At 43.3% G+C, this 26,936-nt stretch overlaps 10 non-coding genes across 10 annotated transcripts; all 10 read left to right on the top strand.

The window, feature by feature from the left end:
• The first annotated feature begins 9,163 nt into the window (after nucleotides 1-9,163).
• Nucleotides 9,164-9,247, top strand: TRNAR-GCG (transfer RNA arginine (anticodon GCG)). The gene has a single exon. It is a non-coding gene; the product is annotated as a tRNA-Arg (tRNA).
• Nucleotides 9,248-12,695: 3,448 nt separating this feature from the next.
• On the top strand, nucleotides 12,696-12,778 carry TRNAP-CGG (transfer RNA proline (anticodon CGG)). Its single transcript has one exon. It is a non-coding gene; the product is annotated as a tRNA-Pro (tRNA).
• A 1,677-nt stretch (nucleotides 12,779-14,455) lies between these two features.
• On the top strand, nucleotides 14,456-14,538 carry TRNAL-CAA (transfer RNA leucine (anticodon CAA)). The gene has a single exon. It is a non-coding gene; the product is annotated as a tRNA-Leu (tRNA).
• Nucleotides 14,539-17,285: 2,747 nt separating this feature from the next.
• Nucleotides 17,286-17,368, top strand: TRNAL-CAG (transfer RNA leucine (anticodon CAG)). The gene has a single exon. It is a non-coding gene; the product is annotated as a tRNA-Leu (tRNA).
• Nucleotides 17,369-18,813: 1,445 nt separating this feature from the next.
• On the top strand, nucleotides 18,814-18,896 carry TRNAL-CAG (transfer RNA leucine (anticodon CAG)). Its single transcript has one exon. It is a non-coding gene; the product is annotated as a tRNA-Leu (tRNA).
• Nucleotides 18,897-20,334: 1,438 nt separating this feature from the next.
• Nucleotides 20,335-20,417, top strand: TRNAL-CAG (transfer RNA leucine (anticodon CAG)). The gene has a single exon. It is a non-coding gene; the product is annotated as a tRNA-Leu (tRNA).
• Nucleotides 20,418-21,891: 1,474 nt separating this feature from the next.
• TRNAL-CAG (transfer RNA leucine (anticodon CAG)) lies at nucleotides 21,892-21,974 on the top strand. The gene has a single exon. It is a non-coding gene; the product is annotated as a tRNA-Leu (tRNA).
• A 1,457-nt stretch (nucleotides 21,975-23,431) lies between these two features.
• On the top strand, nucleotides 23,432-23,514 carry TRNAL-CAG (transfer RNA leucine (anticodon CAG)). The gene has a single exon. It is a non-coding gene; the product is annotated as a tRNA-Leu (tRNA).
• Nucleotides 23,515-24,988: 1,474 nt separating this feature from the next.
• On the top strand, nucleotides 24,989-25,071 carry TRNAL-CAG (transfer RNA leucine (anticodon CAG)). Its single transcript has one exon. It is a non-coding gene; the product is annotated as a tRNA-Leu (tRNA).
• A 1,457-nt stretch (nucleotides 25,072-26,528) lies between these two features.
• TRNAL-CAG (transfer RNA leucine (anticodon CAG)) lies at nucleotides 26,529-26,611 on the top strand. The gene has a single exon. It is a non-coding gene; the product is annotated as a tRNA-Leu (tRNA).
• Nucleotides 26,612-26,936: the final 325 nt, after the last annotated feature.

Here is a 26,936-nt window from a genome sequence, read left to right as displayed (position 1 = left end):
TCAACCAGCAGTGGATTGACAAAGGGCTGAATATGCTCGATGGGGTAGATAAATAAGTCCAACTGTCCTATCTGTACCAAAATAAATATGTTCAGTGGTCAACAACTCAATAAAATGTTGAAACAGTTGTGTATAGTTGATATCAGACAATGGTAATGATTTACGAAGACGCGTCAATCATTGCAAACAGAGCTCGCTATCAAGAGCATTGGTGAAGCCTAGGTTAAATGCCACGTCAAATGTTTCCACCACACGTTGCAACAAAACCGTGCACAATGTAAAGCATTACCTGGCCCGTTAGATCAGGTTATTGTCAAGGGGCCATATCTGACCGCTGACTCACAATCCTCCTCAAGACCGATCTGGTTTCTTGCACATATCTCATATGTCAGTGGTTCACAACCAGTGTCAGAAAAATGTCAAAAGTGCGGCAACAGAACACGCAAATAACTCTTTTCCACTGCAAAACCGGGAGGCACCAGGTTGTTATATCCACTGTAGAAGCCATGTCCTGTTTACAGCCCTAAGCCAATGGCGGAGCTTCCAGATTGCCATAGTGAGGATGACTCTCGACAACAAACTGTCAAGGGTAAGCACACCGCACGATGAACCTGTCGGACGTTTGTTTGCCAGTATCAAAATGATGTGTGGTTAATGCAGACTTGATGCCTTGCAATAGGTGTCTATTTGGTGTTTAAACATCTTAACACGTGTGTTATTGCCAAAAAAATCTATAGCCTATCCTTCTTACTATTGCAATGAGAGAGCGCCATCTATTGGTTGCTAAAGGGTAACTCGGTACAGGCACCATTATTTAACACCATCCGATCCGAAGAGGGAACAGTATCTGGGGCCAAAGGTGATGGCGGAGTCGGGAGAGATGCTTCGGGAACCATCGAGAAGATTCCATGAGAGAGTATGGCCAGAGGCGGAGCCTCGCTGCGCCCGGGGGAATATAAGCAGGGGCGGAGGAAGACTCGTTGTCGGTGTGCGGAGCCTCTTCGCCGCCCGACCACGTGGCGGATCCCCAGCGGAGTTCGCCTCTCCCCTCCGGCACGCCGCCAGCCAGCGGCGAGGCCGAGAGGGCAGGGCGGACTCTGCCAGTGGATCGGAGATACGCGTCGTCTGAGGGCGTTGTCATCCGGGATAATTTTCGGAGAGGGAAGGAGCGGAGTCTGTGCTGTACTGCAGTTGAAAGAAAGCACCCTCTACACGAATGGTCTTGGAAGGCGTTATTACACTATTAACTTGATCTGAGTTTGATTTCCAGTTATGGCTAACATCAGTCACAAGTTATATATGAATCGGTCCTGGCTTCCCCCCCACTTATTTCACCAACCCGCAATTTCCAACGTGGTAAAGTATAGTCAAATAAAACATTAATGTACAAATGGTATCTGTGGGGGCAAGGCAACACGAGCCGGACGCACGCCACACACTGAATACAAAGACAAAGATCGCCCGTAAAGCCTTAACATACTTATTTGGACAAGCGCTGTTAGCGAGCACCTATGAACGCAGGCACAGGATACAAGGCAGTAAGTGGCCAGCACCACACCCAAGCCGCTTTTGTCTCCCCAGTGGCAATATTTACACATGACACCAGGTACTTATTTGAGGCTAAGTCGACCTCGGGGAGGCCCATGACCGGTTCAAATAATCATCACTGGTGGTAGCCATGAAGGAGAATCGAACTCAGGATGTCTGGTTCGTAGTGCAGCCCCTAACTGCGACACTACCACTCCACACTACACATTGAATACACACACACAAGCTTGCCTTGGCAAACACATCAGAAACTTGGAAATTTAACCAGCTATCCCTAGCCTGCCTAGTGGGCGATAACGGTTTGGGTTTATGAGGGGTTGGGGGGGAATTGACAAACATCATATATGACGGGATGATGAAAGCTTAATCCCTATAATAAAAAGTTAAATGGATGCCACATCTGGCAGCAAAGTGAGGGAGACAATGCTGTAACGAATAAAGGGATGATGAGTCTGGCATCAAAGTAACTGAAGAATGCAGGTTCATAAGCATAGTAATTTTAGCGTGGGAATACCTCCAGTTGAATATGAATGGTTCACCGAGATCAAGGCATCGACTGTTAAGGGTGGGGGAGTTTAAAGGACAAAAGTGAGCCCGTTTACATATTAATAAGAGGTAAGGGACTTCCTGAGGAATATGAATGGGGCACCTAGATAAATGCAGCAATGGTTCAAGGTGAAGGGAACGAAAATGACAGAAAAAGGGCTTTTCCAGAGGCAAAGGTTCTCATTGGTTTTGCAAGCTGCGAACTGGGTCAGTCATTCCTGTGTAGGATACTGTAGATGCAAAGGTTATAGTGGGGTTAGTGGAGATGGGTGCAAACAGGGGCAGGGTGCTGTACGAGGGAAGGTTCGAGAAGGGAAGTAGAAGACGGTAAAGTCTGTTGGAAGAATCAACAGGGGGAAAGTGCTGCAAATTACCAGTGTGGCCGAGCGGGTATATACAGTGAGGGAAAAAAGTATTTGATCCCCTGCTGATTTTGTACGTTTGCCCACTGACAAAGAAATGACCAGTCTATAATTTTAATGGTAGGTTTATTTGAACAGTGAGAGACAGAACAACAACAACAAAAATACAGAAAAACGCTTGTCAAAAATGTTATAAATTGATTTGCATTTTAATTAGGGAAATAAGTATTTGACCCCCTCTCAATCAGAAAGATTTCTAGCTCCCAGGTGCATTTTATACAGGTAATGGGCTGAGATTAGGAGCACACTCTTAAAGGGAGTGCTCCTAATCTCAGCTTGTTACCTGTATAAAAGACACCTGTCCACAGAAGCAATCAATCAATCAGATTCCAAACTCTCCACCATGGCCAAGACCAAGAGCTCGCCAAGGATGTCAGGGACAAGATTGTAGACCTACACAAGGCTGGAATGGGCTACAAGACCAATGCCAAGCAGCTTGGTGAGAAGGTGACAACAATTGGTGCGATTATTCGCAAATGGAAGAAACACAAAATAACTGTCAATCTCCCTCGGCCTGGGGCTCCATGCAAGATCTCACCTCGTGGAGTTGCAATGATCATGAGAACGGTGAGGAATCAGCCCAGAACTACACGGGAGGATCTTGTCAATGATCTCAAGGCAGCTGGGACCATAGTCACCAAGAAAACAATTGGTAACACACTACGCCGTGAAGGACTGAAATCTTGCAGCGCCCACAAGGTCCCCCTGCTCAAGAAAGCACATATACATGCCCGTCTGAAGTTTGCCAATGAACATCTGAATGATTCAGAGGACAACTGGGTGAAAGTATTGTGGTCAGATGAGACCAAAATAGAGCTCTTTGGCATCAACTCAACTCGCCGTGTTTGGAGGAGGAGAAATGCTGCCTATGACTCCAAGAACACCATCCCCACCGTCAAACATGGAGGTGGAAACATTATGCTTTGGGGGTGTTTTTTCTGCGAAGGGGACAGGACAACTTCACCGCATCAAAGGGACGATGGATGGGGCATGTACCATCAAATCTTTGGTGAGAACCTCCTTCCCTCAGGCAGGGCATTGAAAATGGGTCGTGGATGAGTATTCCAGCATGACAATGACCCAAAACACACGGCCAAGTCAACAAAGAAGTGGCTCAAGAAGAAGCACATGAAGGTCTTGGATTGGCCTAGCCAGTCTCCAGACCTTAATCCTATGTGGAGGGAGCTGAAGGTTCGAGTTGCCAAACGTCAGCCTCGAAACCTTAATGACTTGGAGAACATCTGCAAAGAGGAGTGGGACAAAATCCTTCCTGAGATGTGTGCAAACCTGGTGGCCAACTACAAGAAACGTCTGACCTCTGTGATTGCCAACAAGGGTTTTGCCACTAAGTACTAAGTCATGTTTTGCAAAGGGGTCAAATACTTATTTCCCTCATTAAAATGCAAATCAATTTATAAAATTTTTGACATGCGTTTTTCTGGATTTTTGTTGTTGTCTCTCACTGTTCAAATAAACCTACCATTAAAATTATAGACTGATCATTTCTTTGTCAGTGGGCAAACGTACGAAATCAGCAGGGGATCAAATACTTTTTTTCCCTCACTGTAAGGGGGAGCGAGGCCTGCAATTGGGGTGCTGGCTCGGGGACTGAAGGACGACTGCAGATGGACGACATCGGGGCCAATTGTTGGAGATTGACATCGTGGAAACCATCGGGACAACTATTCGAGTTCTACATGGTGGAAACCATCAAGAAGGACTGTTCGAGATCAATCTGGTGGGAACCACCAGGTCTGCAGATAGGCATAGCTTTGTGAACGTGTTAGTCATATTTCCTCCTTGTAAATATGTTACTGTAAAATAAATCGTCTAGAAAATGGAACCTGCGAAGGAGCTTCTTTACATTGGTTGCAGAAGTGGGATTCCGTTAACAAGTCTAAGGAGGAAGACCCGCAGAGGAGTTCCTCATGAAGATGAGCTGTCAACTCCAAGCGCCTCGGGTTTTTGAGACCCATAAAATGGCGGGAGCGAGAGCCAGACCCTGTTGCTAGCCAAGTTCCTGACGGAGGTGGAGGCCCCGCCAAAGACCCAAGAACCAGCATCGCTGGATAAAAAAAATTGGCGGCAGCTGCCAGACAGACTGGACCACCTTGCCTCATTGGTGGATCGACTGGTGATGGCGATGGTAAAGAGATAGGAAGACGAAGCAGGTTCTGCATAGCTGGAGATGGAGACGCTTCCGCCATTGACCACGCGGCGAGGAGAAAACGCCAAAGGCTAGCAGCTGCCGCTTCCCACCATCCAGCAGCAGGTGGGAACTGATCAATTTGCTCAACCGCAATTGCAAGCTGTGCAACAGACCTCAACCACCGTGAAGGAGAAGACGAGAAGGCTGGGACCCTTCAAATAATCTATGGCAATGGGAGGCGAATGGACGGTGTTCATCAAAAGATTTGAAGCAGCCGAAGCACTACAAGCACTGCCTACGGTGTTGGATGACGGAGCGCTAATGGCCTTCTTTACAATCCCGGAAAATCAACGCACCACACTCCAACAAGCTTGTGAAGGGATGGTCGAGATTTTCTGTCCTCCGTCCAGCGCAAAGCAGCGATTTTCGGCCCGGAGAAACGGAGAAAGCGTGCCGCCGATGGCTTATAGAAGCGCCTTGCTAGCGCTTTCAGATGTGGCATTCCTGAGGATGGATAAGATGGCCCAGGACACGCTAGTGGCAGAGCGGCTGCGAACTCTCCTCCATCAAAGTGGCATTACTTTGCCGATTGTACCAGAGAGCGAACAAACTTCAATGTGGTTCACTAAATTCCTCCGGGGATCACAAAAAAGATCTCCAAAATCTTGAATAAACACAAGTTCCAGGTCCGTTTCAACACATTACATAAAATCCGTGATCTGGTTCCATCTGTAAAAGATGTGATTCCGGACATACAGTACCTTGGTGTCTACAAACTAAGTTGCCTCTGTGGTAGTAGTTACATTGGAGAAACCAAACGACATGTCTCGGACCGCATTCGTGAACACAAAGCAGACCTTAAACACGGTAGGACCAACACCTCGGCCGTGGCAGATCACTGTTATAATTCAGTAGGCTCACATGACATTGACTTCTCCAAGACAGAGGTTCTTTGCAAGCCATTGGGCTACCATGAGAGATTCGTTCATGAGGCTCTCCACATATACAAACACAGAGACAATTTCAACCGAGAAGATGGATTCTGGCTTAGCAATCATTGGAAGGATTTGATAAACCATTTCGGGTCTTAATTGATTGTTCACGCTTACGGTGGCTTTCAGACAGCATACATTATTTTTTCTTCTCCCCACTCCTCTTTTTTCCGAACATAGATGAACTGTCAAATCGCTATCCGTGGTGCTAACGTTTAAAAATAAATAAATATTACAAACCGCCACTTCTTTCAAATGTTTCTTGCCGTTGGTTTTCACACCTGATGATGACTGTTTGTGTTACAGTCGAAACGTCGTGAGAATTTTATTGTTTTATATACTTTTTTATTTTATTGTTTCCCTTCAACGTGTCTTTACCAAAAGAACCAAGAATATAGTTAATTTTGTTACATTGTTTCGGCCCTACCTATCCAGCCACCGGTTTACCGTGTGGACCGATCATGGGGCACTACAATTCTCAATTAAAATGGATAAACCCTTGGGACAAATGGCAAGGTGGATCGAAAAACTCCAGGAGTACTCTTACGATGTGACACATAGGAAGGGTACTCATCATTGTAATGCATACGCCTTGTCAAAATTGCCATGCAAAGCCCCATGTGCATGTGCTACGGAAGCAGCACGGTGTAAACCGACTCTCCCTGACTCGCCGAGATAGGCGATGTCGATAAACGCAGCAATGATCAAAAATGATGTACCGCCCACAGATCATGATCTCGGGTTGACAAGGACCAAATGAATCCGATTGCAAAAAGAGGATGAAACTATACAGTCATTCGCTGCACAGGCAGCTGAATATGCTCAAAATGGTCAAAAGGGGTCGCCATTCATCACATGGCGAGGGTAAACGAGCTAGTAGCATGGATATCCTGGGTTTATTTCCTAAAACAGCAAGGGGAATTAAATATTTGCTCGTGGGGATAGAATGTATTGCACACGCTGGCCTGTCGCATGGCCGATAACATAGCAGAAGCCCTTCTCCATGGCTATGTTTTGGACAAGGGTTCCCCTGAGAAACTGCTCACAGACCAGGGTCGGAATTTGTCTGCTAAACTGTTGCGAGATGTCTGTGTAAGAAAGTTTGAACGTCACCAACCACCTGCAGTGTGATGGACAAGAAGAGAGACTTAACCGCACGCTGTCCGCAATGTTGTGCCATGTTGTAAATGATGATCAGACGGACTGGGACATGCACATCCCAGGGGTCATATGGGCAAATAGCAGAGCACCACATGCATCGACTGGGCTCTCTCCCTTTTTGATGTGCAGGAGAGACCCTGAGCCACCTATTGAGGACCAACTGGCAGCTCCCCCTGCTGAAGCTGTTTCATTGCCAGCCTCTCTCAGGCGGCCACTAGAAAGGCTCCATGAAGATCACGAAGCCGCAATAGCGGAGTCGGGCAGATCTCAAACAGCAAACGAACGGTTGCGGAATCAAATGGAGACGCCTGTACCCTTTCAACAGGGCGACCCAGCCTGGTTACACTTTCCCCACGTCTGGGATGGCACATCAGCCAAACTACACCGTCCTTGGCAAGGCCCAGTGGAAATTGTCAAAATCCTCCATCCGCAAAGTGTTCACATCCAAATGGGACGCCGGCGATGGATGGTTCCTCCGAGTCGCCTTAAACCATGTAGAGAACTACCGGCCCATGAGGTCATTCAGGCTCAAAAAGGCCAGGTCCTGGGGCGTTGTGATGAATGCCAGGGAGGGGAGCATCCTCTTCGTGAAATACTGAAGATGGCCGTGATGAAGGGGAACGATGGAGTCATCGAGAGAGGCGCCGAGAAGGAATGTTACCGGGTCAAATGTGTTGCTTGACCACACATACATATTGACGGCTTGTTGTAAATGCATGGCTAATGATGTTGTGTATTGCTTGCCTAAGAATGTACACCTTTAATAGGGTAGCCCACGAAAGAGTTTAGTTATGATATGGAATGGTCAATTTGGGTTGGGACACTTTCCCCCCCTTGATTCAAGGGCCTATGTTATGCATTTACCCAGAGGTTAAATGTTAGGACGTTATTAACCATTTTAAGTCACAACTGGCTGTGATGTTTCCAACCTACCTTCCGATGTTAGTTGTTATTTGTGGCTCTCTGGTTTTACATTAACAGGTGAAATTTCTCAGCCACCTCATGTGCCGATGTGGCTGCGGCTTGGCGATCTTACATTGCATGCTAATTTCTCTCACATTAACATAGCATGCTCGTTGAGGAGGTCGTCCTCTGATCTCCCATTAACATGCTCATTTCTCTCACATTAACATCAATAGCTCCACCCACTTCGTTTATGACGCTTGGGCAAAACCCATTTCAAAAAAACTGTCTGCCTCAGCAGCTTTCCTCTCCTTTTTTCAGCCTAATAACGACCGCTTGCGTTGCGATCGAAACGTCATAGTTTTTTATTTTTGTAATTTTTTTTGAACCTATCTACGTGACTTTACCAAAAGACTAAAAGAACATGAATTCCTGCAGTCACAAAAGCTTTAAAGAAAGACAACGAGGATGTGAAAAAATGGTTGGTAATGTATTGATTGAATCACTTGTGATGAGGAAGTGTTCTCCCCTGGATAAATAATCACCAATCACCACAGGCAGGATGGCTGAGCGGTCGAAGGCGCTGCGTTCAGGTCACAGTCTCACCTGGAGGCGTGGGTTCGCATCCCACTTCTGACAGAATGATGCTCTTTTGTGAATTAACAACAATTTTGTGATTTCAATTAAACTTAGCGATCACAATAGAATTGAGAAATATTCGAAAATGGAAGTTGGCAGGAAAGTATCTCGAAATATAAATATGAGAAAAACAAAAGTCATGCACAAAGAGTGATTGAGAGCATTACATATATATTATGGAGGGAAACACATTGCACAAAAATCACGTTGGTATGCAAGGGGTCGGCATTAAAAACATGTAAAATGAAAATTAATAACATTGCTATGACTGCTATACAACCAATTGTCTTCCTGTTGTAGAGCAGGTCAGATAGTGCTGCCCCTCTGGTGTGGATATGAAGTAACTTGATGATATTTTGTGAATCAGTTCTGTGATATATTTTTCCATGAACCATTGTCTCACATAGGGCGTCGACCAACCCTGTACGAAGTCCAAATGTAGTTCATACCATGCATGACACCAGCAGTACAATTTCGATTCAATTTGGCGATAAGATTCAGCAATACCCTCAATTAAACATTAGTAACAATCACTGCATTTCCTTGATCAAATGCATTTTGGTTTTGATTATTCTTCACGGATGTTTCTGAGTAAATATTAGAATTCCCAATTTCTAGGATTATGCGTCCGTCTAAACGACAACTAGTTTGTCAACAAATGGTGGGTACTGTCTTGCTTGATTCACTTGTGATGAGGAAGTGTTCTTGCCTGGTTAAATAATGAGAATGTATATTTCACATGAACCACATGGATCGATTGCTGAGAATAGATTAAAATGATCCTCTAGTGTGACCATGCCACAGTCAGGATGGCCGAGCGATCTAAGGCGCTGCGTTGCGATCGCAGTCTCCCCTGGAAGGCGTGGGTCCGAATCCCACTTCTGACAGAATGATGCTCTTTTGTGAATTAACAACAATTTTGTGATTTCAATTAAACTTTGCTATCACTATAAAATTGAGAAATATTCAATAATGGAAGTTGGATCGAATAATATGCACTGTCCTATTATCAGAGTTGTCTTTTTGTTTGCATTTTGACTCCTTGTGTTGCGGTTATTGCAGACATGATGCCTTGAATAAAGGTGTCAGTTTTTTGTGCCAGTTAAAAGGGTAAAACCTATTACTATATCTTGTTACTGGCAAAGGAGGTCTCATAATTGTCTTCCTGTTGTAGGGCAGGTAGGATAGTGCTGCCCTTCTGGTGTGGATATGAAGTAACTTGATGATATTTTGTCACTCAGTTCTGTGATATATTTTTCCATGAACCATTGTCTCACATAGGCCGTAGACCAGCCCTGCACGAAGTCGAATTGTACGCTTCATACCATGCATGACACTAGCGGTACAATTTCGATTAAATTTGGCGATAAGATTCGGCACTACCCTCAATTAAACATTACTGACAATCACTGCATTTTCTTGATCAAATGCATCTTGGTTATGATTATTCTTCACGGATGTTTCTGAGTAAATATTGGAATTCCCTATTTCTAGGATCATGCGTCCGTCTAAACGACAACTAGTTTGTCAATAATGGTGGGTACTGTCTTGCTTGATTCACTGGTGATGAGGAAGTGGTCTTGGGTGGATAAATAATGAGAATGTATATTTCACACGAACCACGTGGATCGATTGCTGAGAATGGATTAAAATTATCCTATTGTGACACCATGCCACAGTCAGGATGGCCGAGCGGTCTAAGGCGCTGCGTTCAGGTCGCAGTCTCACCTGGAGGCGTGGGTTCGAATCCGACTTCTCACAGAATGATGCTCTTTTGTGAATTAACAACAATGTTGTGATTTCAATTAAACGTTGCTATCACAATAGAATTGAGAAATATTCGATAATGGCAGTTGGCAGGAAAGTATGGTGAAATATAAATATGAGAAAAACAAATGTCACGCACAAAGAGTGAGTGAGAGCATTACATATATATTATGGAGGGAAACACAATGCAAAAAATCACGTTGGCATGCAAGGGGTCGGCATTAAAAACATGTAAAATGAAAATGAATAACACTGCTATGACTACTATACGACCAATTGTCTTCCTGTTATAGGGCAGGTAAGATAGTGCTGCCCCTCTGGTGAGGATATGAAGTAACTTGATGATATTTTGTTAATCAGTTCTGTGATATATTTTGCCATGAACCATTGTCTCACATAGGCCGTAGACCAGCCCTGCACGAAGTCGAATTGTACGCTTCATACCATGCATGACACTAGCAGTACAATTTCGATTAAATTTGGCGATAAGATTCGGCACTACCCTCAATTAAACATTACTGAAAATCACTGCATTGCCTTGATCAAATGCATCTTGGTTATGATTATTCTTCACGGATGTTTCTGAGTAAATATTGGAATTCCCTATTTCTAGGATCATGCGTCCGTCTAAACGACAACTAGTTTGTCAATAATGGTGGGTACTGTCTTGCTTGATTCACTGGTGATGAGGAAGTGGTCTTGACTGGATAAATAATGAGAATGTATATTTCACACGAACCACGTGGATCGATTGCTGAGAATGGATTAAAATTATCCTATTGTGACACCATGCCACAGTCAGGATGGCCGAGCGGTTTAAGGCGCTGCGTTCAGGTCGCAGTCTCACCTGGAGGCGTGGGTTCGAATCCGACTTCTCACAGAATGATGCTCTTTTGTGAATTAACAACAATGTTGTGATTTCAATTAAACGTTGCTATCACAATAGAATTGAGAAATATTCGATAATGGCAGTTGGCAGGAAAGTATGGTGAAATATAAATATGAGAAAAACAAATGTCACGCACAAAGAGTGAGTGAGAGCATTACATATATATTATGGAGGGAAACACAATGCAAAAAATCACGTTGGCATGCAAGGGGTCGGCATTAAAAACATGTAAAATGAAAATGAATAACACTGCTATGACTACTATACGACCAATTGTCTTCCTGTTATAGGGCAGGTAAGATAGTGCTGCCCCTCTGGTGAGGATATGAAGTAACTTGATGATATTTTGTTAATCAGTTCTGTGATATATTTTGCCATGAACCATTGTCTCACATAGGCCGTAGACCAGCCCTGCACGAAGTCGAATTGTACGCTTCATACCATGCATGACACTAGCAGTACAATTTCGATTAAATTTGGCGATAAGATTCGGCACTACCCTCAATTAAACATTACTGAAAATCACTGCATTGCCTTGATCAAATGCATCTTGGTTATGATTATTCTTCACGGATGTTTCTGAGTAAATATTGGAATTCCCTATTTCTAGGATCATGCGTCCGTCTAAACGACAACTAGTTTGTCAATAATGGTGGGTACTGTCTTGCTTGATTCACTGGTGATGAGGAAGTGGTCTTGACTGGATAAATAATGAGAATGTATATTTCACACGAACCACGTGGATCGATTGCTGAGAATGGATTAAAATTATCCTATTGTGACACCATGCCACAGTCAGGATGGCCGAGCGGTTTAAGGCGCTGCGTTCAGGTCGCAGTCTCACCTGGAGGCGTGGGTTCGAATCCGACTTCTCACAGAATGATGCTCTTTTGTGAATTAACAACAATGTTGTGATTTCAATTAAACGTTGCTATCACAATAGAATTGAGAAATATTCGATAATGGCAGTTGGCAGGAAAGTATGGTGAAATATAAATATGAGAAAAACAAATGTCACGCACAAAGAGTGAGTGAGAGCATTACATATATATTATGGAGGGAAACACAATGCAAAAAATCACGTTGGTATGCAAGGGGTCGGCATTAAAAACATGTAAAATGAAAATTAATAACACTGCTATGACTGCATTACAACCAATTGTCTTCTTGTTGTAGGGCAGGTCGGATAGTGCTGCCCCTCTGGTGTGGATATGAAGTAACTTGATGATATTTTGTGAATCAGTTCTGTGATATATTTTTCCATGAACCATTGTCTCACATAGGCCGTAGACCAGCCCTGCACGAAGTCGAATTGTACGCTTCATACCATGCATGACACTAGCGGTACAATTTCGATTCAATTTGGAGATATGACTCAGCAATACCCTCAATTAAACATTACTACAGTCACTGCATTTTCTTGATCAAATGCATCTTGGTTATGATTAATATTCACGGATGTTTCTGAGTAAATATTGGAATTCCCTATATCTAGGATCATGCGTCCGTCTAAACGACAACTAGTTTGTCAATAATGGTTGGTACTGTCTTGCTTGATTCACTGGTGATGAGGAAGTGGTCTTGACCGGATAAATAATGAGAATGTATATTTCACACGAACCACGTGGATCGATTGCTGAGAATGGATTGAAATTATCCTATTGTGAAACCATGCCACAGTCAGGATGGCCGAGCGGTCTAAGGCGCTGCGTTCGGGTCGCAGTCTCCCCTGGAGGCGTGGGTTCGCATCCCACTTCTGACAGAATGATGCTCTTTTGTGAATTAACAACAATTTTGTGATTTCAATTAAACTTTGCTATCACTATAAAATTGAGAAATATTCAATAATGGAAGTTGGATCGAATAATATGCACTGTCCTATTATCAGAGTTGTCTTTTTGTTTGCATTTTGACTCCTTGTGTTGCGGTTATTGCAGACATGATGCCTTGAATAAAGGTGTCAGTTTTTTGTGCCAGTTAAAAGGGTAAAACCTATTACTATATCTTGTTACTGGCAAAGGAGGTCTCATAATTGTCTTCCTGTTGTAGGGCAGGTAGGATAGTGCTGCCCTTCTGGTGTGGATATGAAGTAACTTGATGATATTTTGTCACTCAGTTCTGTGATATATTTTTCCATGAACCATTGTCTCACATAGGCCGTAGACCAGCCCTGCACGAAGTCGAATTGTACGCTTCATACCATGCATGACACTAGCGGTACAATTTCGATTAAATTTGGCGATAAGATTCGGCACTACCCTCAATTAAACATTACTGACAATCACTGCATTTTCTTGATCAAATGCATCTTGGTTATGATTATTCTTCACGGATGTTTCTGAGTAAATATTGGAATTCCCTATTTCTAGGATCATGCGTCCGTCTAAACGACAACTAGTTTGTCAATAATGGTGGGTACTGTCTTGCTTGATTCACTGGTGATGAGGAAGTGGTCTTGGCTGGATAAATAATGAGAATGTATATTTCACACGAACCACGTGGATCGATTGCTGAGAATGGATTAAAATTATCCTATTGTGACACCATGCCACAGTCAGGTTGGCCGAGCGGTCTAAGGCGCTGCGTTCAGGTCGCATTCTCCCACGGAGGCGTGGGTTCGAATCCCACTTCTGACAGAATGATGCTCTTTTGTAAATTAACAACAATTTTGTGATTTCAATTAAACTTTGCTATCACAATAGAATTGAGAAATATTCGGTGATGGAAGTTGGCAGGAAAGTATGGTGAAATATAAATTTGAGAAAAACAAAAGACACGCACAAGGAGTGATTGAGAGCATTACATATATATTATGGAGGGAAACACAATGTAAACAATCACGTTGTTATGCAAGGGGTCAGCATTAAAAACATGTAAAATGAACATTTATAACACTGCTATGACTACTATACGACCAATTGTCTTCCTGTTGTAGGGCTGGTCGGATAGTGCTGCCCCTCTGGTGTGGATATGAAGTAACTTGATGAAATTTTGTGAATCAGTTCTGTGATATATTTTTCCATGAACCATTGTCTCATATAGGCCGTAGACCAGCCCTGCACGAAGTCGAATTGTACGCTTCATACCATGCATGACACTAGCAGTACAATTTCGATAAAATTTGGCGATAAGATGCAGCACTACCCTCAATTAAACATTACTAGTAATCACTGCATTTCCTTGATGAAATGCATCTTGGCTATGATTATTCTTCACGGATGTTTCTGAGTAAATATTGGAATTCCCTATTTCTAGGATCATGCGTCCGTCTAAACGACAACTAGTTTGTCAATAATGGTGGGTACTGTCTTGCTTGATTCACTGGTGACGAGGAAGTGGTCTTGGCTGGATAAATAATGAGAATGTATATTTCACACGAACCACGTGGATCGATTGCTGAGAATGGATTAAAATTATCCTAATGTGACACCATGCCATAGTCAGGATGGCCGAGCGGTCTAAGGCGCTGCGTTCAAGTCGCAATCTCCCCTGGAGGCGTGGGTTCGAATCCCACTTCTGACAGAATGATGCTCCTTTGTGAATTAACAACAATTTTGTGTTTGTGATTACAATTAAACTTTGCTATCACAACAAAATTGAGAAATATTCGATAATGGAAGTTTGCAGGAAAGTATGGTGAAATATAAATGAGAAAAACAAAAGTCACGCACAAAGAGTGATTGAGAGCATTACATATATCATATGGAGGGAAACACAATGCAAAAAATCACGTTGGTATGCAAGGGGTCAGCATTAAAAACATGTAAAAGGAAATTTTCATAATAAAGGTTTTTGGGTTAGATCGCGTTTATTTATAAATGTGTCGTAACCCTCCACCACCCGACACGGCCAATCAGCAAAAAAGTGTCACGTTGACAAAAGACAAATAATTCCCTACTTTAGCCCACCGGTGTGTTGAAGAGTGAATCCACATTTACAGTTTGAGTACGACGTTTCGCTGGTAAATACATCCAGCATCATCGGGCAATTCGACAGAATGGTAAAGCCCTCGCTTGCTCCCGGTTTTATATAGAGCAGCAGGGTGACGTCATCACTTAACTCATTTCAGGTGCAGTGATAAGAGGCGGAGGGGGGGGTATTGTAATTATATAATCGATTAGTAATCAGTCATTGGTTATGATTAGTAATGAGTTGTAGATTAGTAATTCTTTAAATCAAAATGTAATGTGTATTATTTAATAATTAGCTTCCAGGCCGCACTAAGCCTGTAGCTGTCAGGCGATTAAAGTTATTCTTGTTCCTCTCAATTTCAATGGATTCTCTAATTAGTCTTTGTCAGTAATAATTAGTTTTACACACCACTGCAACATTGTCAAAATCAATTGAGTGTCCTTGTTGACAAGCATGTTCTGCCACTGCCGACAGTTGTGTTTGAGATAATTTAATATTTCTCTGATGTTCTTTTAGTCTTACGCTGATGTTACGTCCCGTCTGCCCAATGTAGCAGCTGCCACATGAACAATTAATCCGATATACACCTTCTGTTGATAGTTTAGGTAATGCGTCTTTAGTGCAAGATACTAGTTTTTGAATTTTGTGTACTGTACCAAATCTTACTGTAATGTTTTGCTTTTGCAAATCACGGGCTAATTTGTCAGTTACTCCTGAGATATATGGAATTTTTATTGTTTTAACAATCTGGTCGCTTTCAGCAGTATTGCTTTGCGATCGTGATTTGGCATTCAGTGCTCTGTTAATTTGAGCATTATTGTAGCCATTCTGTTGTAGTGCATCTTTAACGTGTTTAATCTCTCTCACTAGACACTCACCATCTGACACTTTTTTAGCCCGATGTATGAGCGTCTTGATAAGAGAGGATTTCTGAGCTGGATGATGATGTGATTCTGCATTCCGATAGGCATCAGTGTTCGTTTGCTTTCTATAAACGCTGTGTGTTATTTTACCGTTTAGTCCATGTCCAAGCAAAATACCTAGGAATGGGAGTGTGTTATTCACCTCCATTTCCATGGTTAACTGGATGGCCGGGTTTTGTGCATTGAGATGATTTAGAAAATCATTAAGTGTATCTTTACCATGTGGCCAGACAACCAAAGTGTCATCCACATATCTAAACCAAAAGGATGGTTTAATGTGCTCGAGGCAAGTGCTCTTATTTCAAAGTTTTCCATGTACAAATTTGCTATAGCAGGGGATAAAGGAGAACCCATTGCTACTCCTTCCTTTTGTTTAAAGAAATCCCCTCTCCATAAGAAGTAAGTGTTATTTAAACAATGGCCAGCAAGTTGTCCGAGTGAAATCGAACACTACACCTGGATAAATAATGAGAATGTATATTTCACACGAACCATGCGGATCGATTGCTGAGAATGGATTAAAATTATCCTATTGTGACACCATGCCACAGTCAGGATGGCCGAGCGGTCTAAGGCGCTGCGTTCAGGTCGCAGTCTCCCCTGGAGGCGTGGGTTCGAATCGCACTTCTGACAGAATGATGCTCTTTTGTGAATTAACAACAATTTTGTGATTTAAATTAAAGTTTGCAATCAAAATAGAATTGAGAAATATTCGATAATGGAAGTTGGCAGGAAAGTATGGTGAAATATAAATATGAGAAAAACAAAAGATACGCGCAAAGAGTGATTGAGAGCATTACATATATTATGGAGGGAAACACAATGCAAAAAATCACGTTGGTATGCAAGGGACTGGCATTAAAAACATGTGAAATGAAAATTAATAACATGGCTATGACTACTATACGACCAATTGTCTTCCTGTAATAGGTCAGGTAAGATAGTGCTGCCCTTCTGGTGTGGATATGAAGTAACTTGATGATATTTTGTCACTCAGTTCTGTGATATATTTTTCCATGAACCATTGTCTCACATAGGCCGTAGACCAGCCCTGCACGAAGTCGAATTGTACGCTTCATACCATGCATGACACTAGCGGTACAATTTCGATTAAATTTGGCGATAAGATTCTGCACTACCCTCAATTAAACATTACTGACAATCACTGCATTTCCTTGATCAAATGCATCTTGGTTATGATTATTCTTCACGGATGTTTCTGAGTAAATATTAGAATTCCCTATTTCTAGGATCATGCGTCCGTCTAAACGACAACTAGTTTGTCAATAATGGTGGGTACTGTCTTGCTTGATTCACTGGTGATGAGGAAGTGGTCTTGGTTGGATAAATAATGAGAATGTATATTTCACACGAACCACGTGGATCGATTGCTGAGAATGGATTAAAATTATCCTATTGTGACACCATGCCACAGTCAGGATGGCCGAGCGGTCTAAGGCGCTGCGTTCAGGTCGCAGTCTCCCCTGGAGGTGTGGGTTCGAATCCCACTTCTGACAGAATGATGCTCTTTTGTGAATTAACAACAATTTTGTAATTTCAATTAAACTTTGCTATCACAATAGAATTGAGAAATATTCGATAATGGAAGTTGGCAGGAAAGCATGGTGAAATATAAATATGAGAGAAACAAAAGACACGCACAAAGAGAGATTGAGAGCATTACATATATTATGGAGGGAAACACAATGCAAAAAATCACGTTGGTATGCAAGGGACTGGCATTAAAAACATGTGAAATGAAAATTTATAACATGGCTATGACTACTATACGACCAATTGTCTTCCTGTAATAGGTCAGGTAAGATAGTGCTGCCCTTCTGGTGTGGATATGAAGTAACTTGATGATATTTTGTTAATCAGTTCTGTGATATATTTTTCCATGAACCATTGTCTCACATAGGCCGTAGGCCAGCCCTGCACGAAGTCGAATTGTACGCTTCATACCATGCATGACACTAGCAGTACAATTTCGAATAAATTTGGCGATAAGATGCAGCACTACCCTCAATTAAACATTACTCATAATCACTGCATTTCCTTGATGAAATGCATCTTGGCTATGATTATTCTTCACAGATGTTTCTGAGTAAATATTGGAATTCCCTATTTCTCGGATCATGTGTCCGTCTAAACGACAACTAGTTTGTCAAAAAATGGTAGGTATTGTCTTGCTTGAATCACTTGTGATTAGGAAGTCTTCTTGCCTGTGTATTGGAGTAGAAAGGTGCGTATTGCATGGAAACAGAGACAGTGCGGTTTATGTTGGGTCAGCCTGTTGTGAAGGCAATGTCATTGGGGTTCATGTTGGGTCAGCCTGTAACGAAGGCAAATACAGTGCAAGTAATGTTGGGACAATTAAGCTGGGAGAGCCAAGGACGGCTGTGATTGTTTGGTGCTGTTGCCGGGGCCGGAGAGGCGTCTGGAAGTCTGGCGAGAAGCAGGTGTACGATCACGCGGAGTGCCATTGGGACGCGGACTAATTAATTAAGGCGTAATGATAGCGGGGATAAATTGGGGGGTCGGCAATTGGAGCGGGATTTTGAGTTTGGAGAGCTTGGAGTCAACAGGCAGAATTGAAGTGTGGAGAGTTTGAGAGAGAGAGTTTGAGAGAGAGAGAGTTTGTAAGACGCTGTGTGCGAAGACGCTGGGTGCGAAGTCGCTGAGTGCGGAGTAAGTGAAGTAATCGCGGGGAATGGAGAGACAAAGGTGGCGAGCGAGTCGAGTTGAGCACGGCGAGCGAGCCGTGGCGACCAGGATACTGTAGAATGGGGAGGACATGCTGAGAGTTGTAGATAAAGCGGTGTTCGGAGAAAGACAGAAGTTGTCCGAGTGAAATCGAACACTACACCTGGATAAATAATGAGAATGTATATTTCACATGAACCACGTGGATCGATGCTGAGAATGGATTAAAATTATCCTATTGTGACACCATGCCACAGTCAGGATGGCCGAGCGGTCTAAGGCGCTGCGTTCAGGTCGCAGTCTCTCCTGGAGGCGTGGGTTCGAATCCCACTTCTGACAGAATGATGCTCTTTTGTGAATTAACAACAATTTTGTGATTTCAATTAAACTTTGCTATCACAATAGAATTGAGAAATATTCGATAATGGAAGTTGGCAGGAAAGTATGGTGAAATATGAATATGAGAAAAACAAAAGACACGCACAAAGAGTGATTGAGAGCATTACATATATATTATGGAGGGAAACACAATGTAAACGATCACGTTGATATGCAAGGGGTCAGCATTAAAAACATGTAAAATGAACATTTATAACATTGCTATGACTACTATACGACCAATTGTCTTCCTGTTGTAGGGCAGGTCGGATAGTGCTGCCCCTCTGGTGTGGATTACTTGATGAAATTTTGTGAATCAGTTTTGTGATATTTTTTTCCATCAACCATTGTCTCACATAGGCCGTAGACCAGCCCTGCACGAAGTCGAATTGTACGCTTCATACCATGCATGACACTAGCAGTACAATTTCGATTAAATTTGGCGATAAGATTCGGCACTACCCTCAATTAAACATTACTGACAATCACTGCATTTCCTTGATCAAATGCATCTTGGTTATGATTATTCTTCATGGATGTTTCTGAGTAAATATTGGAATTCCCTATTTCTCGGATCATGCGTCCGTCTAAACGACAACTAGTTTGTCAACAAATGGTGGGTATTGTCTTGCTTGAATCACTTGTGATGACGAAGTCTTCTTGCCTGTGTAGTGGAGTAGAAAGGTGCGTATTGCATGGAAACAGAGACAGTGCGGTTTATGTTGGGTCAGCCTGTGGTGTAGACAATGTCATTGGGGTTCATGTTGGGTCAGCCTGTAAAGAAGGCAAATACAGTGCAGGTAATGTTGGGACAATTAAGCTGGGAGAGCCAAGGACGGCTGTGATTGTTTGGTGCTGTTGCCGGGGCCAGAGAGGCGTCTGGAAGTCTGGCGAGAAGCAGGTGTACGATCACGCGGAGTGCCGTTGGGACGCAGACTAATTAATTAAGGCGTAATGATAGCGGGGATAAATTGGGGGGTCGGCAATTGGAGCGCGATTTTGAGTTTGGAGAGCTTGGAGTCAATAGGCAGAATTGAAGTGTGGAGAGTTTGAGAGAGAGAGTTTGAGAGACAGAGTTTGTAAGACGCTGTGTGCGAAGTCGCTGTGTGCGAAGACGCTGAGTGCGGAGTAAGGGAAGTAATCGTGGGGAATGGAGAGACAAAGGTAGCGAACGAGTCGAGTGAAGCACGGCGAGCGAGCTGTGGCGACCTGGATACTGTAGAATGTGGAGGACATGCTGAGAGTTGTAGATAAAGCGGTGTTCGGAGAAAGACAGAAGTTGTCCGAGTGACATCGAACACGACACCTGGATAAATAATGAGAATGTATATTTCACACGAACCACGTGGATCGATGCTGAGAATGGATTAAAATTATCCTATTGTGACACCATGCCACAGTCAGGATGGCCGAGCGGTCTAAGGCGCTGCGTTCAGGTCGCAGTCTCCACTGGAGGCGTGGGTTCGAATCCCACTTCTGACAGAATGATGCTCTTTTGTGAATTAACAACAATTTTGTAATTTCAATTGAACTTTGCTATCACAATAGAATTGAGAAATATTCGATAATGGAATTGGCAGGAAAGTATGGTGAAATATAAATATGATAAAAACAAAAGACAAGGACAAAGAGTGATTGAGAGCATTACATATATATTATGGAGGGAAACACAATGTAAACAATCACATTGGTATGCAAGGGGTCAGCATTAAAAACATGTAAAATGAAAATGTATAACACTGCTATGACTACTATACGACCAATTGTCTTCCTGTTGTAGGGCAGGTCGGATAGTGCTGCCCTTCTGGTGTGGATTTGAAGTAACTTGATGATATTTTGTCACTCAGTTCTGTGATATATTTTTCCATGAACCATTGTCTCACATAGGGCGTAGACCAGCCCTGCACGAAGTCGAATTGTACGCTTCATACCATGCATGACACTAGCAGTACAATTTCGATTAAATTTGGCGATAAGATGCAGCACTACCATCAATTAAACATTACTAACAATCACTGCATTTCCTTGATCAAATGCATCTTGGTCATGATTATTCTTCACGGATGTTTCTGAGTAAATATTGGAATTCCCTATTTCTAGGATCATGCGTCCGTCTAAACGACAATTAGGTTGTCTCAAAATGGTGGGTATTGTATTGCTTGAATCACTTGTGATGAGGAAGTCTTCTTGCCTGTGTAGTGGAGTAGAAAGGTGCGTATTGCATGGAAACAGAGACAGTGCGGTTATGTTGGGTCAGCCTGTTGTGAAGGCAATGTCACTGGGGTTCATGTTGGGTCAGCCTGTAACGAAGGCAAATACAGTGCAGGTAATGTTGGGACAATTAAGCTGGGAGAGCGAAGGAAGGCTGTGATTGTTTGGTGCTGTTGCCGGGGCCGGAGAGGCGTCTGGAAGTCTGGCGAGAAGCAGGTGTACGATCACGCGGAGTGCCGTTGGGACGCGGACTAATTAATTAAGGCGTAATGATAGCGGGGATAAATTGGGGGGTCGCCTATTGGAGCGGGATTTTGAGTTTGGAGAGCTTGGAGTCAACAGGCGGAATTGAAGTGTGGAGAGTTTGAGAGAGAGAGTTTGAGAGACAGAGTTTGTAAGACGCTGGGTGCGAAGTCGCTGTGTGCGAAGACGCTGTGTGCGAAGTCGCTGTGTGCAAAGACGCTGAGTGCGGAGTAAGTGAAGTAATCGTGGGGAATGGAGAGACAAAGGTGGCGAGCGAGTCGAGTGACGCACGGCGAGCGAGCCGTGGCGACCTGGATACTGTAGAATGTGGAGGACATGCTGAGAGTTGTAGATAAAGCGGTGTTCGGAGAAAGACAGAAGTTGTCCGAGTGAAATCGAACACTGCACCTGGATAAATAATGAGAATGTATATTTCACACGAACCACGTGGATCGATTGCTGAGAATGGATTAAAATTATCCTATTGTGACACCATGCCACAGTCAGGATGGCCGAGCGGTCTAAGGCGCTGCGTTCAGGTCGCAGTCTCCCCTGGAGGCGTGGGTTCGAATCCCACTTCTGACAGAATGATGCTCTTTTGTGAATTAACAACAATTTTGTAATTTCAATTAAACTTTGCTATCACAATAGAATTGAGAAATATTCGATAATGGAATTGGCAGGAAAGTATGGTGAAATATAAATATGAGAAAAACAAAAGACACGCACAAAGAGTGATTGAGAGCATTACATATGTTATGGAGGGAAACACAATGCAAAAAATCACATTGGTATGCAAGGGACCGGCATTAAAAACATGTAAAATGAAAATTTATAACATGGCTATGACTACTATACGACCAATTGTCTTCCTGTTATAGGGTAGGTAAGATAGTGCTGCCCTTCTGGTGTGGATATGAAGTAACTTGATGATATTTTGTTAATCAGTTCTGTGATATATTTTTCCATGAACCATTGTCTCACATAGGCTGTAGGCCAGCCCTGCACGAAGTCGAATTGTACGCTTCATACCATGCATGACACTAGCAGTACAATTTCGATTAAATTTGGCGATAAGATGCAGCACTACCCTCAATTAAACATTACTCATAATCACTGCATTTCGTTGATGAAATGCATCTTGGCTATGATTATTCTTCACGGATGTTTCTGAGTAAATATTGGAATTCCCTATTTCTCGGATCATGCGTCGGTCTAAACGACAACTAGTTTGTCAACAAATGGTGGGCATTGTCTTGCTTGAATCACTTGTGATGAGCAAGTCTTCTTGCCTGTGTAGTGGAGTAGAAAGGTGCGTATTGCATGGAAACAGAGACAGTGCGGTTTATGTTGGGTCAGCCTGTTGTGAAGGCAATGTCATTGGGGTTCATGTTGGGTCAGCCTGTAATGAAGGCAAATACAGTGCAGGTAATGTTGGGACAATTAAGCTGGGAGAGCCAAGGAAGGCTGTGATTGTTTGGTGCTGTTGCCGGGGCCGGAGAGGCGTCTGGAAGTCTGGCGAGAAGCAGGTGTACGATCAAGTGGAGTGCCGTTGGGACGCGGACTAATTAATTAAGGCGTAATGATAGCGGGGATACATTGGGGGGTCGGCAATTGGAGCGGGATTTTGAGTTTGGAGAGCTTCGAGTAACAAGCAGAATTGAAGTATGGAGAGTTTGATAGAGAGAGTTTGAGAGACAGAGTTTGTAAGACGCTGTGTGCGAAGTCGCTGTGTGCGAAGACGCTGTGTGCGAAGTCGCTGTGTGCGGAGTAAGTGAAGTAATCGTGGCGAATGGAGAGACAAAGTTAGCGAACGAGTCGAGTGAAGCACGGCGAGCGAGCCGTGGCGACCTGGATACTGTAGAATGTGGAGGACATGCTGAGAGTTGTAGATAAAACGGTGTTCGGAGAAAGACAGAAGTTGTCCGAGTGACATCGAACACTACACCTGGATAAATAATGAGGATGTATATTTCACACGAACCACGTGGATCGATTGCTGAGAATGGATTAAAATTATCCTATTGTAACACCATGCCACAGTCAGGATGGCCGAGCGGTCTAAGGCGCTGCGTTCAGGTCGCAGTCTCCCCTGGAGGTGTGGGTTCGAATCCCACTTCTGACAGAATGATGCTCTTTTGTGAATTAACAACAATTTTGTAATTTCAATTAAACTTTGCTATCACAATAGAATTGAGAAATATTCGATAATGGAATTGGCAGGAAAGTATGGTGAAATATAAATATGAGAAAAACAAAAGACAAGGACAAAGAGTGATTGAGAGCATTACATATATATTATGGAGGGAAACACAATGTAAACAATCACATTGGTATGCAAGGGGTCAGCATTAAAAACATGTAAAATGAAAATGTATAACACTGCTATGACTACTATACGACCAATTGTCTTCCTGTTGTAGGGCAGGTCGGATAGTGCTGCCCTTCTGGTGTGGATTTGAAGTAACTTGATGATATTTTGTCACTCAGTTCTGTGATATATTTTTCCATGAACCATTGTCTCACATAGGGCGTAGACCAGCCCTGCACGAATTCGAATTGTACGCTTCATACCATGCATGACACTAGCAGTACAATTTCGATTAAATTTGGCGATAAGATGCAGCACTACCATCAATTAAACATTACTAACAATCACTGCATTTCCTTGATCAAATGCATCTTGGTCATGATTATTCTTCACGGATGTTTCTGAGTAAATATTGGAATTCCCTATTTCTAGGATCATGCGTCCGTCTAAACGACAATTAGGTTGTCTCAAAATGGTGGGTATTGTATTGCTTCAATCACTTGTGATGAGGAAGTCTTCTTGCCTGTGTAGTGGAGTAGAAAGGTGCGTATTGCATGGAAACAGAGACAGTGCGGTTATGTTGGGTCAGCCTGTTGTGAAGGCAATGTCACTGGGGTTCATGTTGGGTCAGCCTGTAACGAAGGCAAATACAGTGCAGGTAATGTTGGGACAATTAAGCTGGGAGAGCGAAGGAAGGCTGTGATTGTTTGGTGCTGTTGCCGGGGCCGGAGAGGCGTCTGGAAGTCTGGCGAGAAGCAGGTGTACGATCACGCGGAGTGCCGTTGGGACGCGGACTAATTAATTAAGGCGTAATGATAGCGGGGATAAATTGGGGGGTCGCCTATTGGAGCGGGATTTTGAGTTTGGAGAGCTTGGAGTCAACAGGCGGAATTGAAGTGTGGAGAGTTTGAGAGAGAGAGTTTGAGAGACAGAGTTTGTAAGACGCTGGGTGCGAAGTCGCTGTGTGCGAAGACGCTGTGTGCGAAGTCGCTGTGTGCAAAGACGCTGAGTGCGGAGTAAGTGAAGTAATCGTGGGGAATGGAGAGACAAAGGTGGCGAGCGAGTCGAGTGACGCACGGCGAGCGAGCCGTGGCGACCTGGATACTGTAGAATGTGGAGGACATGCTGAGAGTTGTAGATAAAGCGGTGTTCGGAGAAAGACAGAAGTTGTCCGAGTGAAATCGAACACTGCACCTGGATAAATAATGAGAATGTATATTTCACACGAACCACGTGGATCGATTGCTGAGAATGGATTAAAATTATCCTATTGTGACACAATGCCACAGTCAGGATGGCCGAGCGGTCTAAGGCGCTGCGTTCAGGTCGCAGTCTCCCCTGGAGGCGTGGGTTCGAATCCCACTTCTGACAGAATGATGCTCTTTTGTGAATTAACAACAATTTTGTAATTTCAATTAAACTTTGCTATCACAATAGAATTGAGAAATATTCGATAATGGAATTGGCAGGAAAGTATGGTGAAATATAAATATGAGAAAAACAAAAGACACGCACAAAGAGTGATTGAGAGCATTACATATGTTATGGAGGGAAACACAATGCAAAAAATCACATTGGTATGCAAGGGACCGGCATTAAAAACATGTAAAATGAAAATTTATAACATGGCTATGACTACTATACGACCAATTGTCTTCCTGTTATAGGGTAGGTAAGATAGTGCTGCCCTTCTGGTGTGGATATGAAGTAACTTGATGATATTTTGTTAATCAGTTCTGTGATATATTTTTCCATGAACCATTGTCTCACATAGGCTGTAGGCCAGCCCTGCACGAAGTCGAATTGTACGCTTCATACCATGCATGACACTAGCAGTACAATTTCGATTAAATTTGGCGATAAGATGCAGCACTACCCTCAATTAAACATTACTCATAATCACTGCATTTCGTTGATGAAATGCATCTTGGCTATGATTATTCTTCACGGATGTTTCTGAGTAAATATTGGAATTCCCTATTTCTCGGATCATGCGTCCGTCTAAACGACAACTAGTTTGTCAACAAATGGTGGGCATTGTCTTGCTTGAATCACTTGTGATGAGCAAGTCTTCTTGCCTGTGTAGTGGAGTAGAAAGGTGCGTATTGCATGGAAACAGAGACAGTGCGGTTTATGTTGGGTCAGCCTGTTGTGAAGGCAATGTCATTGGGGTTCATGTTGGGTCAGCCTGTAATGAAGGCAAATACAGTGCAGGTAATGTTGGGACAATTAAGCTGGGAGAGCCAAGGAAGGCTGTGATTGTTTGGTGCTGTTGCCGGGGCCGGAGAGGCGTCTGGAAGTCTGGCGAGAAGCAGGTGTACGATCAAGTGGAGTGCCGTTGGGACGCGGACTAATTAATTAAGGCGTAATGATAGCGGGGATACATTGGGGGGTCGGCAATTGGAGCGGGATTTTGAGTTTGGAGAGCTTCGAGTAACAAGCAGAATTGAAGTATGGAGAGTTTGATAGAGAGAGTTTGAGAGACAGAGTTTGTAAGACGCTGTGTGCGAAGTCGCTGTGTGCGAAGTCGCTGTGTGCGAAGACGCTGAGTGCGGAGTAAGTGAAGTAATCGTGGCGAATGGAGAGACAAAGGTGGCGAACGAGTCGAGTGAAGCACGGCGAGCGAGCCGTGGCGACCTGGATACTGTAGAATGTGGAGGACATGCTGAGAGTTGTAGATAAAACGGTGTTCGGAGAAAGACAGAAGTTGTCCGAGTGACATCGAACACTACACCTGGATAAATAATGAGGATGTATATTTCACACGAACCACGTGGATCGATTGCTGAGAATGGATTAAAATTATCCTATTGTGACACCATGCCACAGTCAGGATGGCCGAGCGGTCTAAGGCGCTGCGTTCAGGTCGCAGTCTCCCCTGGAGGCGTGGGTTCGAATCCCACTTCTGACAGAATGATGCTCTTTTGTGAATTAACAACAATTTTGTGATTTCAATTAAACTTTGCTATCACAATAGAATGGAGAAATATTCGATAATGGAAGTTGGCAGGAAAGTATGGTGAAATTTAAATATGAGAAAAACAAAAGACAAGGACAAAGAGTGATTGAGAGCATTACATATATATTATGGAGGGAAACACAATGCAAAAAATCACGTTGGTATGCAAGGGGTCAGCATTAAAAACATGTAAAATGAAAATATATTACACTGCTATAACTACTATACGACCAATTGTCTTCCTGTTATAGGGCAGGTAAGATAGTGCTGCCCTTCT

The sequence above is a fragment of the Petromyzon marinus genome, chromosome 35 (assembly GCF_048934315.1).
Source record: "Petromyzon marinus isolate PM22_M1 ecotype Great Lakes invasive population chromosome 35, UKy_Petmar_22M1.pri1.0, whole genome shotgun sequence".
Lineage (NCBI taxonomy): Eukaryota > Metazoa > Chordata > Hyperoartia > Petromyzontiformes > Petromyzontidae > Petromyzon > Petromyzon marinus.
The sequence above is the reverse complement of the archived record's forward strand: the minus strand, read 5'-3'. Positions and strand labels throughout refer to the sequence as shown.